Source organism: Aythya marila (genome assembly GCF_965140915.1).
Source record: "Aythya marila genome assembly, chromosome: 4".
Classification (NCBI taxonomy): Eukaryota; Metazoa; Chordata; class Aves; order Anseriformes; family Anatidae; genus Aythya; species Aythya marila.
The window spans coordinates 18059171-18076687 of NC_139045.1; the positions used below are offsets into that span (position 1 = coordinate 18059171).

Sequence of the window (17517 nt, forward strand, 5' to 3'; positions counted from 1 at the left end):
AACTGCAGGGAAGACTTTTAAAATACCAACTAGAAAAAAAAAAAAAAAAAAAAAAAAGCATAAGAGGTGCATGAGAGTCACAAGATCACTTTCTGCTTAATAGCGAGCATATTCAGAAAGAAACAAGATGTCAATGCTGTCATGATTATTTAGAAAGAATATATACAGAGACATACCAGCCTCTAGCTCTTTCTCCAGACAGGAGGTGTTTGCAGACTATCAGATACTTTTGAGTGGCAGAAACAACTTCCTACACAGCACACAGCTCAGCAGCTGTACTGATGCAAACGCAAATCACCTGCTCTCACCAGCTAAAACCTCACTGGCAAAGCACAGCCAGTTTACAGCTGAAAGTCAGGAAGCCCAGGCTGCAGGACAGAGGAGGGCACATTTGCTTTTCAGGCACCTGGATGCAGTATCACAACTTGATCTGAGGTTTGGAAAGGCACAAGATATGCACGGATCATGAAATTGCATTTGTTTCCCTAGCTCAAAGCCTATTGTTGGGCACCAGCCAGCACTGTGTGATCGCTTCAGATCCCATGCTCATTTAGACCATGATAAAGGTCTAAATGGGAAAGGGAGCTTGCAGTCCTAAGCACCCACTGGCCCCATGAAGCTGCGCTCCTTCCCTCCATTTGCTGAGGAAAAGACAATTTGGGAGACTAATGGAAAGCAGCACATTAGTTACCTGTGATAATGGCTTAGTCAGCTGTGATAATGGTTTCTCCTTTTCAGTTTAAAAAATATGCCTGCTCAGACACAGAGGGGTGTAGAGCAGAGTTCACAGCAGTTTCACTGTCCCCAGTTGGTTAAATGTTTAAACAGATCCAACTTACACTCCTCCAGACCTGCTGGTTGGAGATGTCAGCCCACAGGGCTACAGCTTAACCCTTGCTGGTGCTGCTGGACACCTGATTCCGGTCACAGTTTCCCCTGTTTTAGACACTAATCCTCACGCTTCTCACCTCTTAGTGCAAAGATGAAAATATTTTATATATTTAAAAAAAAAAAAATAGTAACCAAAAATGTTAAGTATTGTTACTACTCCTACTCCACATCAGCAGGAAGCCAGAGGTAAAGATGTGAGGGGCAGAAATACAGGCATGAAACTAGAAATCTATAATTATTTTAGAATTAGAATTGTGGACACTGGAAATAACATTTTAAAAAGAAAATAGTAGACAACCCAAGAAATTGTGAATTTAAAATATTTGTTGCATTACAACCCTGCAAAAGCTGCCTCTAGAATAGAAATAGAATAGATAAAAATAGCAGGAATTTCTGTGAACAGAGACCTATATCTAGACCCAACTCCCACATCCAGTCCTTCTACCTGCGTATCGGTTTCAGGAAGAAATGTTAAAAAAAAAAAAAAAAAAGCACACAACTAAAACTAAGATAAAGCAAACAACAACAAAAAATGCACAACACAGCGGAGCTAGAAGTACAGGCAACGCCGTGGCTACCTGTTCGTTTGACCCAAATCACCTGAATCACCAGGGGACAACAGTACCAAGACAGCCCACTGGCATCCGAATTTAGGCTTTTTAAGCAGTCCACAGCTTGCCTATGCCTGATACTGGTTCTGTTCCCAAGTGCTGGGTACTCGTTTGTAGGTTAGTTAGTCATACCTAGAGTCCAGCTCCATTAAAACAGTATTTATTACAGTTTGATAATACATTCAAATCAGTAACTTGGTTAGCTGAATATGTAAATACCTTTTGAAACATTTCATTTCCTATTCTTCCCCCCTTCTACGTATAGGTCCCCTCTCCTCCAGAGAAGCTGACTAGATTTCCTTTACCACCTTTCAAGGTTTATAAATAGAAGGAAAGATCAATCAAATCAAAACACTGATAGCTCCCATTTCAGGACCTTAATTTAGCTAAAGATAGCAACAGACGGGCAAAAAAATGCTTTAACGCGACAAAGATCACAGATCAAAGATCACTGCAGATACTGAGAATGCAAAAAAAAAAAAAAAAAAAAAAAGTCCCTAAGTGGAGCCCTATTATCTCAGGCTCTCCATTTTATGAACTGCAACTTGATGGTTCTTCCCAAACTTCCACAGAAAATGGCACATTTTACTAGTTTTGCCAACACATCAGCCCCAGCCTTCCAGGAAATAATGTGTCAGCAACATATGGAAACCACTTGCAGGGTTTTTTTTGGCATTTCTCTCTTAGCCTGGCATGTTTTTAGCATTAATTGTGGAAGCCACTAATACTTCTGTTTTAGCTCTTAAATTTAAAACACCGGGGGAACATTAAAACCAATGACAGTATGTGGTTGTCATTTGGTGTAACTTACCAAACCTCCCTCACAAGGATTATCAGCTCCTAAATAATTCTTGTACTTTCTGAAGTCGTATGCCCAAATCTAGTCCAGAGCGAACATTTTAGTTACAAGTCATCTTATTATCCACTGTGTAGTACACAATAAAGAGTAAGAGCCATATACAAGTGTATGCTCCTGCATTTAACGAACAAGCAATTTCTTATAAGCCACACAAATAAATTTGGGAAGTTATTGAGAATACAGTAGCATCTCATACAAAGGCACGGGGGTAGAAAAGAATCAGCACAAACTTCTCACCAAAGTCAAGGCCCAAACATTTTAAAAAGAGATGAGTTGAGGCCAAGATTAGTCACCACAAGCTCTCCTCAGTGCCATACACCAGAAGACAAGTAAACAGCAAGACCAAGGGGGGAAAAAATTAAAATCAAACATAATAAAACACAGAAACTGGACTATATCGAGCTCTCTCATGAGATGTCAGCTTTCAAAGCTCAGTTCAGTCATGCAGCAATAATAGGCTCCAGCTAAAGAATTTCCCTTGGACTCTGCCAGCAGTGCATCAAAGCTCACCATGTGCTAGCCATTCGTCGTGTGAATAGATCTGATGAGGACTTCACAGGTGGCATTTGCAAAGACGTATTCTCTGTAATGGTTCAGATCGTATTTATGCCTAGGGATGAGAGCTCTGTCCAGCGAAGTAAGCAGTCAGTTTGCCTGGCCATGCCTGGAGCAAAAGGAAGCCGGCCTTGCCGAACTTCCCTTTCTGTTACTTGGTGAGTTCTGGAGAGCCTGGGCAGCCACTGCCAGGTCAAAAAACCTACCTGTATGATTGTAACATCGTGTTATTTCAATTTAAAATAATTTAAGTCAAAAATAATTTAACTTTAAACCATCATGTTATTTCAATTTAAAATAGTTTAAGTCAAAAATAATTTAACTTTAAACCAGCACCAGGGTGAGGAAACATGTGCTCCAAGTCTCCAGGAGAAAGGCACACAGGTGTTTCCCCGTATTGTCCTTTCACCATGCACCACGAGTCACGGCAAACACCTACCCTGGGAGACAATTTTACATTAAATAGCCTGCAGAGCAGCTTGGACAAATGTAGTTTTAGCCTACTTGAAGATAGCCCAAGGAAAGAACAGTCATTTGGAAAAGCCATGTCACAACATGTCAAGCAATTACTCATTTTTCCCCTAGAGAAATAACAGCTCTCCCTCACCTGTTTCAAGCGACACAAACTGCAGCCTCTTCTTGTCTGCTACAGGCACTGAAAGAAGCAGATGATACTTCCAAAAAGCCAAGCTGGAAACTTCCCTCCAATCCATTTAACCACATCATACCTTTACCCTAGAAGTCCATAATTTGCTTTTACACCTCCTTACTGTAGCTTTTCCAGTTAATTCAGCATCACAGGAAAAGAAGAAAAAAGCTAAGTACACTAGCTATGTAAAATGTTGGGTTTTTATGTAAAATAAGATAGTTTCAGCCTCTGAAATATTTCTTTCCTCGGGGTATAAAAGAATTGCAATAAGCAAACAAATAGAGTTTACCAAAGTCAATTTAAATGTGAAATTATGACAGCTGTATTAAAAAAAAGCCTCTACTGTAACATATTCATCGTTCAAATTAAGGCATCCAAGTAGCATGAGCTGCCAACATTTTAAACAGACAAGCCACTGGCTTTGGGCACACCGAGTTGACGAGTTAAGCATTTCAGAAGAATTTCTCTTTGTGAACAAGAAGCGGTGTTTTCTCCTTGTATATTTAAATCATTCAATTCTGTGACTAGGTTTGCAAGGCATAGGAAATGAAAACTATTTGAAGTCTCATACGAGGACACAAAATTAAAGAAAACAAAAAAACAGCCTCTAATACTTCTGAAATTTTCAGTTTTCTACTCATTTAACTAGAATAATAGTAATAAGTTGCTTAACAGCTCATACACAAACAAGATAATAAATATGCCGGGTAACTAACAATTTCAATATGTCAATATGATTTTTTTTTTGTTTTTTTGCTTTTAAAGCTCAATTTCCTAAGTTCAACCCCAATTCCATTCAGAAGTCAATACTGCATCCAAATCTAGATGGAAGTTGGGTTTGGTAAGAACTGAACTTACATATGTGACTGAGATGACATAGACAGGAATTGTTACAAGTAACTTCCTGAAATACAAAGAAAAGAACCTAAGATATACAAAATGTAATATGTGTACTCTTGGTGATATGTAAGTATTACAGTAAGTGACGCAATGATCATAGGATGGTTTGGGTTGGAAGAGACCTTAAAGCCCACCCAGTTCCAACCCCCTGCCATGGGCAAGGACACCTCCCACCAGAACAGGCTGCCCAAAGCCCCATCCAGCCTGGCCCTCAGAACTGTCACGGATGGGGCATCCGTAGTGGACCATCCTTAAAAGATCATCATCCTTAAAAGATCATCATTCAACTCGTTCCCCTACAGAAAAATACATGAAGATCCTTACACTATCACCACAGCATTTAGCAGATACTGACTGAATGAAATGCCTACTCTCAGAGCAGCAAATAAGCAGTCTTTAGGCTAACCTATGCTCCTAGATAACAATCTCTACCTATGAGCTCTATAGCATTAAAATGCTTTCAGGTGTCAAAGTGATTTGGCAAATCCAAGCCTTTTCCTGTTTTTGGAAGAATCCTGCAAAAGTTAGCTGGACAGCAACATGCTTCAGACTCCATCTGACAGAGCACACAGTAGCTCCACTACGTTACTGGTGGAAGAAAAGAATACTGGAAAAGCCAAGAAAACAACACAGAAATCAGAATGAACTAGAGCAATAAACCACTGAGTAGGACATCCAGTTGGGAAAAGACCCCATGAGCACCACAGGCACTCTCCATTCAGTTTTCCAGGGTGGTAAATCCTGCAGTTGCTCAGCTGGCATAGATGACAGAGCAGGATACTAGGATAAGTGTAACCCTAAAACAACCATGTGCTACCACCAACCCCAAAATAACCACTTGAAGCTTACACCTCCAGGCCATTCCTCCCTTGCTACAGTGAGCTGGCCATCTCCTCACCATTACCTGACCCTCCTGGATCACTGCTCAAAGACATCATTACCACTTGGTCATGACATTAAGGGTCTCTTTGAAAAGACGGGGCATTCAGATGGAGCTGCTCTTTGAGGTATGTACCCTCTCAGCCCTGAGCTGTGTGCAGATGTTTCTCCTTTATCAGCCTCCCTTCACTAACAAGAATGGCCCTCATGAGGATTAAAGCACTTTCACTCTACTTAGCTATAGTTCAAACACCTTCAGGCAGAAGAGGCATCACTGACCACTACATTCCCTCAAGTTTTCTTATTTCTTGGCCAAAAGACAGATTATCACTTTATTATGTACTTGTGGAGCACTCAGAAGTAAACTCTGGATTCTTTCTCTAGCCTGATCAGGCCTTCTCCTCTGAACCACCATCAAGTGATGTGAAGGAAGAAGCTGGTCACTCAGAAGCACATCTGCCTTCCCCTCATGGGATAGCAAGTGAAACAGCTATTTAAGTAGATTTTTATTTATGTGTTACTTCTGTGCTCGCCATTTGCAGTACTTCTCTTTTCTTTGGGATATGCAAACATGAGGTCAAGCACTTACCTGTAGTGGTAGCCCAGAGTACTTCGTTTCTGTGCTCGAAACACAAAATACCCCACAACTCCAGAACTTAATCAGGGTAGAACAAAATACTAGCTGTCTAGGAACCTTACATATTTGTTTTATAGGCTTGAAGTTAAGGGATTTGTGATGATTTTAGAGTTCTTAAAGTGTCAGGTTTCACATCTCTGCATGTTGAGAACCTCACGTACTTGTTTAACCTGCACATGAGAACTGTGAAGCAGAGCAAGATGAGGACATGGAGCTGTCTCTGCCCCACCAGCCTTATCTCAGCATGCCTTGTATAGCTGCATCACTCCCTCAAGTACAGAGAGCATCCTGTCACCAACGTAGCGTGGCTGCGACCAGCCTGCTAATAGAAAATATTCGGGATACTTGGCAGAAAACCGGGGTTTGCATCATCTGGCACAACAGTCAGGAAAAGCTCCCGGGAGGGGGATGCTTTTAGCAGAGTTCTCAGTAAACGTGAGGTCAGTATAAAAGCAGATTAGAGACGCAGTCCCGGGGTCAAAGCTCCCACTTCTCTTCCAGGGATAGGCAATGCAGTCCTCTGGGCTAAGGTAAAGAGCATTGGAAAAAAACTTCAGTGCAATTTCTTTCGGCTTGTCCCTTCAACTTTTTCCATTTCAAGCTTTAAGTACCGAGATTCCCAAATTAAGTTTGAGCTCTACGCTTATCAAACCCCTGCTTCGCCCTGGCATTCCAGTCCAAACAAGGTAATTTTGTATTTCGTTCTCTTTAACACATTACCCAGTTTTCAAAGGGTTTTAAATTGCTACATACAGATTGGTATCTTTCAGGATTATTCTTGCTAGAGTCCACACTAGCTTATTTTTCCTGGATTTAGATTTACGGTCCATTGCTTTTATTTAACCTAAAGAGTTCGGTAAAAAGTTCTGATACCATCTGCAAGAATTCCCTTCCCCTCAACTAAATAGGAAAAATCGAGTCAATTGTCCCCTTTTAGGATACCCTTGTCCAGGATTATCCTTAAATTATAGTCTTTGAAGTTACCAGATCACTGCACTACTGCACTATTGAGCAATTCTTATTTTTTTTGGCCACGCTGGGAACGGTTTGTGTCTCAGGGTTAGGCACACGCTGTTCTACTTAAGTGGCAACATGCCAAATCCGTTTAAATATTTAAACATTAACCTCACAGTTACTAGTTTGTTTAAAAAAAAAAAAAAAAAACAGGCAGCCATTATTCCAGAGAGATTAAATTCATTCTCCAGCCAGCATCCCGAGTGCAAAGGCCATTTTGCCACTCTCTGAAAATGATTTCTGGAAGAGCCGAAGAGTATGGAAAAGTTATTGGAGTATTTGTAACTGCTTCACAGACAGACTTCAGGCTTCTTTTCTTTTGAAGTGTAGATACACAGTATGTGACATTTTCCTCTCTGGCTCTCTCTGTTAATCTCCTGCATTTAAAAAAAATCTACTGTTTGGCATTAAGAAAGTTGAGAAGTTTTGAAGAATTCCACAGGCATCTTTTCTTTTGCTTATCCTACACCAAAAACCAGATAGCAGACAACTAAGCAGCACTCTGCACGGCTAGATGTCAAACAAAGCAAATATTTAAAATCTCCCCATAATAAAAAAAGAGTGCAAGGACTCAAACACCCCCTTCCAAAAATACGATAAAAAAAAAACAACACTAATAAAAGCAAAACAAAAACATGCAAGACAACCCACCACAACACTGACCTCATACCTAAGTTTAAGAAGCAGCTACCAAACAGTTAACACCTGAATAAACAAGGACAGTGTTGCTATTTACCCTCTGTAATAAGTTGTATGATTACCCAGTTATTCAGTGTTATTCTGAGGCCAAATATATATATATATATATATATATATGTTTTGACCTCTAAAATTTCTCTGAAATGCACAGCTAGATAACAATTGGAATAAACACAAATATTACTTTTCTTTAAATGATTTTTTTTTTTACAGTTAGGTCGAAAGATCAGCAAAAGACAAGCAGGGAAGAAGCCATCAGGCTTATTTTGGAAGTGCTTTGCAAACCACCTTCTGCTATCTGGAGACCATGGTCTGGAGACCATTAGTCCTGGAGAGAGAAGCCTGCTGTTCGATGGTGTCTCACATTTGAGAAGCATAAACCTAGCTTTACACAAAGCCACTGGCTGGCAAAACAAAACAGCTCTCAAGAGCATATTGCAACTTATATACATATTTTTCCTTAGAAACCTCGTTCCCTGCAATTTTTTCACAGGACCCAAGCTGTAGGCTGCCCCTCCGCAGGAAGCTGGCGTTCGCCATGCTGTTTATAAATAAGCAGGCAGCTCCTATGAGTAGCTTTGCTCTGCCATAAATGCGATATAAACAATCTCTAAATATAACTCCTGTGGGTACTATGGAATGACCTCTACAGCACCAGCCTGCTTTTATCAATGATACACATCCCATTATAGATCAGAGGACAAGAAGAGTGAGCCCAGAGCCCACCACAGCTTCCACATTGTCTTGAGTAAGACAGCTGAACGACTGGAAATACGTGAAGGGCTGCGAGGCTGGAAAACAAAGGCTTCCCACTTACTTGGCACTGAAAATAACCCATGAAGGGATGGGAGGGGGAACAAAAGGAAACAAAAAACCACCCCAGGCTTACTATATTTAGCAGACTGCTTACCTAGAACGTACCCCACATAAGAATAAATGCTGGAGCCGTGCCCACGTGCCAAGGCACGCAGCTGAAATGCCAAGCGTCCTGCCAGAGGGGCTGCTCTCACCACTGCGGTTCACTGCCTGCGCTCCTCTCAAGCAGCTCTGGGGTACATTATGATTATACCTCGCAAGGCTCCACAGCGTTTTTTCTTGTGTAAAAAGTGTCTTTTTCCACACGTGCGTGCTTGTGACTACACGTTGGCATACAGGAGAGCACAGTGACCCGTGGGACGTGGCATTTCAGGTGAGAGGGGACACTGCTCTATGGGCAATGGGGCACAGAGGGAGACAAGGAAAATACTGACTGTCATTCTGCCAGGACAAGCAGAAAAAGCCACGCAGGGACCCTAACTAAGACGGCAGGCATCAGTGCCTAGTACTGGCAGCAGCCAGCCACTATTCCAACACAAAGAAGTAAAACCAAGCATACGCAATACCACAGTGATGGCTAAAGCTTCAGTACCTCTTTCAGTAGAGGCAGCTTTTCGCAAGACTTCAGAAGGGCTAATGATGCAGCACCCTCATCTAGGAAGCTGAAGATAGCTGCTATTCAGCCATCACCTTGCAATTAAGCTGGTAAATGAACCACCATTTGAAGCCAGCTGAAATTTGGAACCAGATTTACTAACCTCAACACTGAGATGCAGAGCTACGTAGAGCAGAGAAGCATGCACAAATACTGGTTATGCCCCATACAACCATTGGGAAACCTATGAGAAACTTGTGACATGAAGGACTTGCTTTAGAGTATTTGATTTTGGAGCCCGCTTACTGCAATCCCAGTTGTACTTGCCGGTATTGCACCAAATCCACGGCACGCAAACCCAAGTTCAGGGCAAGGAAAGGCAGGTAGTGATGAGTCCTAACCAAATACAGGATCAGCTCAGATGTCTATATTTATCTAATAATACAGAAGACAGCTTTCACCACATGCAATATACATTATGAAGCACGTGACCAGCAGCCTTTATAATTTGCTGAGAAAATTGCCAAGCTCATGAGGTTTATACCACCTGTACAAACCTCGTTGTATCCTCAATATCAGGGAGCTACAAGGGGCAAGGAAACCTCGTGCCCCACACAACGCCAGATGAGTATTAAAAGAAGCTATTCACTAGAAGAGTTTGTGCACAGGAGGGACATTTATTCTACCGCTCCAGGTTCAAGCACCCTGCAATAAGTAGGCTCCCGAAGTGCTTGGCAAGCCTCTGCCATCCTTCCAGGCAGATACTGACAGTGCAGTTGCTTAAAGGCACCCAGCTGCCTGAGGCCACCAACCCATGTGGATTGCAGAACCAGCCATTATTATCTCCTGGCATCAAGGCTCTGGCCGATTATAATATTTTAGCAAGAGACAACACCCAGACAGTTCAGTTTCATAAGAGTCAGCTGTACCGAGTCCTGAACAGGTCCTAGGATGTGTTTAGGAGCACAAAACAAGGCACGGGAAATGGATTCACTGCAGGGGAGATCTGTAGCTTTGGGACACTTCTGTACTGAGAATGACAAAGGGTAAGAACTCAACTAGACCAAAATACCTGGAAAAAAAAAATCATTTAATTTAGAGAAAACTTGCAAAGGAAGGATTCCAGGTATCCACCTGTAGACACAAACCTTGACCAAAAAATGATCATCTGCAAGTAAGCCTCAAATAAAAAGACACTCACTGCATCCAAACAAGTGTACGGTGAGTCTTCTGGTACACGAGGGCAGAAAGCTGCTCAAAAAGACACTGCTGGCAACCAACTCATGAAGTTGAGCTACACATTGTGATGAGACAGGCTGCTCTGTGAACTATAAATCACATCAGCTGTTGATTGCAGCTGCTGGATAATCTAATAGAGATGTGAAAAATATGAGATTTTACAAACAATAAAAAAGGTTCGTGGCCCACACTGCTTGAAAGATGGAAGAATAAACTGTCATAGTCTGCCGTGCATCACTAAGCGAGGAATAAATCAAACATACCAAAAAGTATCCTCCTTAGTAGAAAACTGCAGTAGGCATTATTAGCTCCCATAAACTTATACATGTCTGAAGTACAGCTGAGCTGATACGTGCACCACACAGGCTGCCCAGGTACAAACATCTGGCAGAGAGCATAGCTGAAGCAGCGAGCTGTCCGGAGAGTACTAGGTGACAGCATCAAGAACCATCAAGCTTCTACAGAAGTCTCCTACATACCTCCCATGCAATAAACCCACACAGTCAGCATTAAGGCTGGCCGAAGATGCCTCGCAGAAGCAAAACCAGCAGACAAGCCATGCGATTAGGCAGCATTGCAACAGCAGAGCATTACAATCAGCAGGTTTCCTAGAGCAGCTAAGAGCTAGGCAAAGAGTAATGGTATTAGGATCCCAGACTACCAATGGGAGAAAAGCAACATGGTGCAGAAACCAGATGGGAGTGCTGCAACACATCGAGCCTGCTTACAGCGCCAGGAACCGCTAAGCCAGCACGTCCAGAGGTGGCTGCATCAAATAGCTGTACACCAGCAGTGTCAAAGGGGAGGTTTTTGCTGTCATGCAACACAGCTGAGATAGATTCGGTGGATATAGCATCAGTGGGAAACTCTTCCCATGCTTGGACTGTTAGAATTAATGAAGAACCCACAGGACATTGAGAGCTTCAGGTGTGAGTCAGAAATAACGAGGCACACACATCATACTAGACAACTGCTACAACAGCCACACAGGAGCTGAATGATTGCTATCTGACAAGGTGGACAATGACAAACACCCATTTTCCTCTTCTCCTGAAGTGCACAGTGACAGGATGACTTCTCAGACCAGTTTAATTTTAGAGCCAGGGGGCACCAATGCCTCACTTTAGGCCAATTTCCTCGAAGCTCTCCATGTGCAGCATGTGAAAGAAGGCAGTTGTACCAAAACCTGAAACTTAATCCAGCTTTTTTAATGTCAGGGAACTCAGTTAACAAAGTATCACACACAGGTTGTTCTGCCTGACCCTGTGCAGCCGATGGCTGCTGTTAGTCTGGGCAGAAGGACAAGAGTTGAGTGCACGTTCAGCAGAACCTGCAGCAGCAGCCAGTTCACCAAACCCACTGCAGGTCATGACATCTTGCCTGCCAGTGCTCTACATGCACCAGCTTCATTTCCCTGTGAAATTCCCATGTGCTCTCTCCTGCATACGTGCACGGTAATCCACATCTACATTATGTGCAAAAATATGTTAATGCTCATTTTTAATATGGTATTTACAAACATAAAAAAAATAAACAAATCACAAAACCTCTAAGTATTTGAAGACTACTGAAAGCACATTGGCAACTTGGTATTTAGACTTCAGTAACCTGTAAGAGCTAACGTGAAATTTATGATTTTTTTAATAAATAATAATAATAAAAAAAAGTCGAACAGCAAAGCCAGGGGAACCAAACCAAAGAGGAATGAAAACGGAGACTGGAGGGCTACTACAAGTGGGTGGTCGCAGACCACAGCACAGCCATACCCTAACAGCAGCTTGAGCTCTTCCTGATGCAACAACTAAACTGGATACTCACTGAAGCAGTTTGAGGTAAGTAACTTAACTGGAGAAGTGCCAGAATAATTAAGGATTAAAGACATTCATCCCAGTGAAGGAAAAGTCAATGGAATAAAACTGGAGTTGGTACAGGTGCTAGCAATGGGATAAAAACTGTACTGTTCAGTAGAAAGTTACATCCCAAAATAACATTTGAGCAGTTTTTATTTTCAAGTACCAATGTAGAAAATCAACTAAAATAATTATTTTAGTTTTGTCACTTGGAGGACAAAAAAAAAATCAACTAGCACTTTTTTTTTTTTTTCGAGTAATAAATATTATTCTGCAAAATACCTTGTCTGTGCATAGTTATCTCAGTAACTACAGAAAATACAAAGGCAGTCAACAGCTTAACTTTTCCCACGCCTCTATCAGAATAACTGCTGAGTCCGAAAACATCTTCATACATGAGGTAGGAAAAGGACAAAACTCCACAGTGCAAGTATTTTCTTGGAAAAGAACTAGACTGTTCTCATAAAAGTGGGAATGTTTAAGAGAAACCGTACAACAGCCTGAAACGCTTTGTAAACACTGAAGAAGCACCGAGTCTTGTTTCTCTTTTGAAAAGATACCCAGTAAAGCCAGCTAAAGGACATTAACCTCATCCAGCTTCAGCTCCAGTACTGCACTGTCTGAGCGTCCCTGAAGCCTGCCAGGTAATCCCCCGAATTCACAGGATATAGTCAACCTGAAAAGCACTCAATTTTCCTGATTTAACATCAGCCAGGATACGTTGTGATAGGGAATTAAGAGAACAAAATGACCTAAAGAGAAACGGGGACTGCTGGGTAGGCAACCATTTCAGCAATTTCTGCTTGATCAAAATCCCACGTGGCACTCAGGCTCTGAGGGTACCTCAACAGCCAGCTACAAAACGTGCCCAATCGTAATAGAATGGGGGCACACTTTAACATCTTATATGACTGTAACATATTACATTTTATAAAATCCTATAAATCAATCCCTTACCGTCAGACAGCTTAAGTGCATTCTACAGTTTCTATTTCGCTGGACTGCTGAGATTGTTAGCTGCTTGACACATAGCTAAGATCAATGCTAAACCCTGCAATCTATGAAAAAATAATATTTGACATTTTCCATAATAATCCAGCTCTATGAAAAAATCTTTGCTCCTCCTAAGAAAAAAAAAAAGCCCACTTCTTTCATGTGTGATTGCAGACAAAAGTTTGCAGAAACCACAAAATGCAAGAGTTAGAAATAAGAGCCAGAACACATTTAAAGCATCATTACTTTGTCAATTTCTGACTTTGTCAAGGCCTTTACATCGCATTATCGCAGACTTAGTCTTACAGCTGAAATCAATACCTCAGAAGTGACTAAGCAAAACACAAAAGAATGGGGAACCAAGTTATGCATCCCATATTAAGCAAATAGCAAGCCTTAATCTCAATTGCCCTGAACGATACCATGAAACCAGCCTTAAGGTGGCATCCTTTAAAGGCTTAACATTTGGCCCAAGCTTTCCAAAACGCACGGCGATGTTTGTACTGGGTGGAAAATGGCCCTAACCAAAGTTTCAGCACCAGAACCACCTGATTATTGCTACCACCTCAGCCACAGCTCCAAGGCGGGCTGACCTCGGCAAGGAATGCGAACTCCCCGATATTTTTAAAGAGGGACTGGATGAGTTTTAAACACGGCCTCGCCACCACACATGTAATGAACCTCTGTGACAGCAGAGCTGAAGGACAAACCGCTGTTCACCCACAACAGTGAGCGCTGAGGACGAGGCCCGTCCCAGGGGCTGCTGTGGGGTCCCGTGCGGCTGCCACGGCGCATCGCGCAGGGCACCAGCTATTTGTAAAGCCCATCGCAGTCAGCAGTCCCGACTGCAAACCGCATCAACACCGCTCGTCATCACCCCCTCCGAAACCCTCAGCGATGCGAACCGAGCAGCTCAAAGCCTTCCTGCTCCCACAGAGCTGGGTTTCACCCTGTGCACAGCCTACCCCTCCTCCCAGCCAGGACAGGGTAACCACGTACCCAGTGCTGTGCATCGCTGGGCTTCTTATGCAAGGTACAGCACAGGCAGCATTTTACGTTATATTCAGCTTCAGACTGTCACCAGCCTCACAGCACAGGAATCGAGACGTTGCTTTAGGAGCAAAAGCTGAGCTTGTCTCCCCACAGCCCCGACACCCCAGGTGCAGCCCGGCTGTGCCCCCACCCCGCCGCAGGGGCTGCACGCACCCGGCCCCGCGCCCCGCGCCTTGTGAGCCGCGAACAAACGGCACCGGGCTTCACCCGCTCCCCGTTAACAGGAAAATAAATAAATAAATAGATAAATAGATAAATAAATAAATAAATAAGAACGCAAACTTTAATAAAACAAGCCCGGAACGGGTACTTACGCCGGCGCGCAGCCGCCACCCCCCCGCTCTCATCGCTCGGTTGCGCCCTCAGGACAAGCCCAAGCCCAAGCCCGAGCCCGAGCCGAGCCCGAGCCGCGCTGCAGCCGCACTTGCCGCCGGCTGCCTTGTGTGGAAGCCCGGGCTGGGCTCGGCTCGGCTGGGCTGGGCTCGCCGCCCCGTCCCGTCCCGTCCCGTCCCGTCCCGTCCCGTCCCGTCCCGTCCCCCCGGAGCCCCGCACCCAGCCGCACCTGCCCGGCCGCAGCCCCGCCGCGGGCCCCCCGCGCTGCGCTGCCCTCACCTGGCGCCGGGCCGCCCCTGGGCGGTGCTACGGGGAACGGGACCGGGGGGACCCGGCAGGGACGCGGCCGCCTAGGGGCCGGCTGGAGGCGCAGGTGGCCGAGCCGCCGCCGCCGCCGCCTGGCCCGGGCTCAGCGCTTACCCCCGGGCAGCGGCGGGGCGGGACGGGAGCGGCCGCCTCCCCCCGGCAGGGCCCCTGCCTCGCCTCGCCTGGCCCGGCCCGGCCGTGCTCCCTCCCGCCCAGGCATTGCTCCTGCCAGGCCCCGGCGTGCCCCGAGCTCCCCGTCCCACACGTGGAAAGCGCAGGGTGTCCTGCAGGAGTAGCCGCGGGCCTGAGGGCACCGTCACGTTGTGCAGCCGAGCCCAGAGGCCCAGCAGGGGCTGCCTCTGTTTTCCTGGTGGTGGAAGGTGTGTGGTGCCGCACCTGCGCTGCTCTGGGTTCACAGAATCGGAATATCCCGAGTTGGAAGGGTCACACAAGGATCATTGAGTCCAACACCTGGCTCCACACAGGACCACCCAGACATTCAGACCATAAGACGGAGAGCACAGTCCAATCGCTTCTTAAACTCTGACAGGCTCGGTGCCGTGACTCCATCCCTGGGGAGCCTGTTCCAGTGTGCAACAACCTCCTCGGCGAAGAACCTCTTCCTGATGTCCAGCCTGAACCTCCCCTGTCACAGCCTGACACCATTCCCTGGGGTCTGTCGCTGGTCACCAGAGAGGAGAGATCGGTGCCTGCCTCTCCCTCAAATGAGGGTTCTTGCAGAGTAGGTTACAAAAAGCCCATGGGCTCCATAAGTGCTACGACTTTAACCCTGCCTTTATACACCTCATCCTTGGTATTGCTGACACTTCTGTGTGCTTAATCTCCCGGATCCAAGCGATAGCCAGAGCCTCTGCATCCTTCCAGCGGGTGTCCTCCTGGGACTGCATCAGTGAAAATAACTCCTGCGATGTCCTGGGCCTGAAAAACCCAGCGGAAGAGGGAAGGAGAGAGAGGCCACGTCTGACAGAGCAGCTCAGGGAGCCCAGGGAAAGGAGTGCTGTGTCTAAAGGCCTCCCTGAGTGAAAAGTTGCTCTTTTATCAGAAATGATACTGTTGCTGTGAAGGACCTTGACTGGACAAACAAATCCTTCCCCCAGGGGTAATAACACCACCTGTTCCCCTTGTGCCCTGCAGGTTTCAGTGAGGACAACACAGCCCTGACCCCATGGAGCTGCTTCTTGGGATTCGGCACAAAAGTGGCATCTGCAACCGGTTCTGCCCATAACTGGAGGGACAGAGGGAAAATCTTTTACTCATCTTTACAAAGCCCCAAAAGATAAGTTCTGCTATGTAATGTCCAGGCTGGAAAAGCTTTCTAGTGCCAGTAAGGCTGGAGATGCTTACGCGACGTGTCTGGTGCATGGTGCCATACAGCCCTGGGGCTCGTGGTGTGCCCATATGGGAGTCTGTGTACAGTACAGATCTGGTGACTCCATAGGAAATGCTTTCTTGACGTCACACTAATTCCCTGACCTTCCCCTCCACCCTCCGCTACTATATACAGTTGCTGGCTATTTATATATGATGAATATGATTCAGAATTACACATGCCAGAAAGACACTGAATCTTTCAACCTAATAATTAAAAAAAGGGATATAGCATGATTACTTTGTTCCATCACCACATGAAAGAGAACTATTTATTTTTGTTGTGGTTAGCTTAGTAGTAACAAACAAAATATTTTATTCCTGTCCATGAGGAGCAATCTTGCCCATCTTTATGGGCTTCGTCCAAAGTGTGCTGGAGTCAGTAGCAGTATGCATGGGCTCGGAATGAGCATGTGACTGCAGATCTAGAGAGCTGGATCAGAGCAAGAGGGCTGCCAGACTACAGGGCTGAGCATTGTGCAAGACTTTGACACCCTGAGAGGGAATAATGCCTATCTTTAAGCGGGGTCCGTGCAGCGCTTCAGATCTTGGAAGGCAAACGCTCTGGTATTGCAGCTGAAGCACTCTGTCAGGAGGCTGTTGCTGTGGCTGGACGTGTGGAGCAAGGAACATTGTGAGATTTTTGTGGTGTCATTAGATTACTGCTCATGTGAAATTGAGTGATGGATAGTTTACATAGTCAGCCTTTTAGCAAAGTTCACCGGCATGGCTCCAACTGTATGTATCGAGGCTAATCTCAATTACAACTTGAAAATGCCTCTGTCTTTGTCACCACAGGGATGGTCTGGAAAGTATCGACTGATTGCTACAGCTGAAAGCTTGTCATGTTGATCTTTATCCCACCAAAGATCACAGTGCACTAAGTGTACCATGCAACTGTTCCACCCTGATGGCTTTCGTTTTTCCTGGTTTTGCTGTTTGTCTGTGCCTTTCATATGATAGTAATCAAGGAAAAAAAAATGCATTAAAAAACAAGTATGAGGCTTGGATTGTTTTAAACTGAGATAATAATGAGGGAATTTGGGAACAGTTGTACTGGCATTCCTTTAACATCTTCCCACCTTCAACTTGGCTGGAATTCAGGTAGACGATGATAGTAGAAATCAATACACAGAGGAAAAGTTTGTCAGATCCAATCAAGGAAGATTTCAAAGGAATGGCCAAGGATTCTCAATGCAAGGAAGAAGAAGAAACTAGCAAGGCCACTGAGGTCTCTATAATATACATT

The 17517-nt window shown here is 44.6% G+C and overlaps 1 protein-coding gene across 4 annotated transcripts in view; it reads right to left on the reverse strand.

Moving 5' to 3' along the window:
• MTUS1 (microtubule associated scaffold protein 1) overlaps positions 1-15017 on the reverse strand; it is a 113479-nt gene extending 98462 nt beyond the window's left edge. The window contains exon 1 of one of the 4 annotated variants that reach the window (XM_082758965.1): positions 14853-15011. The gene's annotated coding sequence lies outside the window, so the exon portion shown is untranslated. Of the gene's footprint in view, positions 1-14554; positions 14683-14802; positions 14827-14852 lie in introns of those variants that run through there. The other 3 variants (XM_082758967.1, XM_082758966.1, XM_082758968.1) reach the window with 3 other exon arrangements.
• Between the last annotated feature and the right edge of the window lie 2500 nt (positions 15018-17517).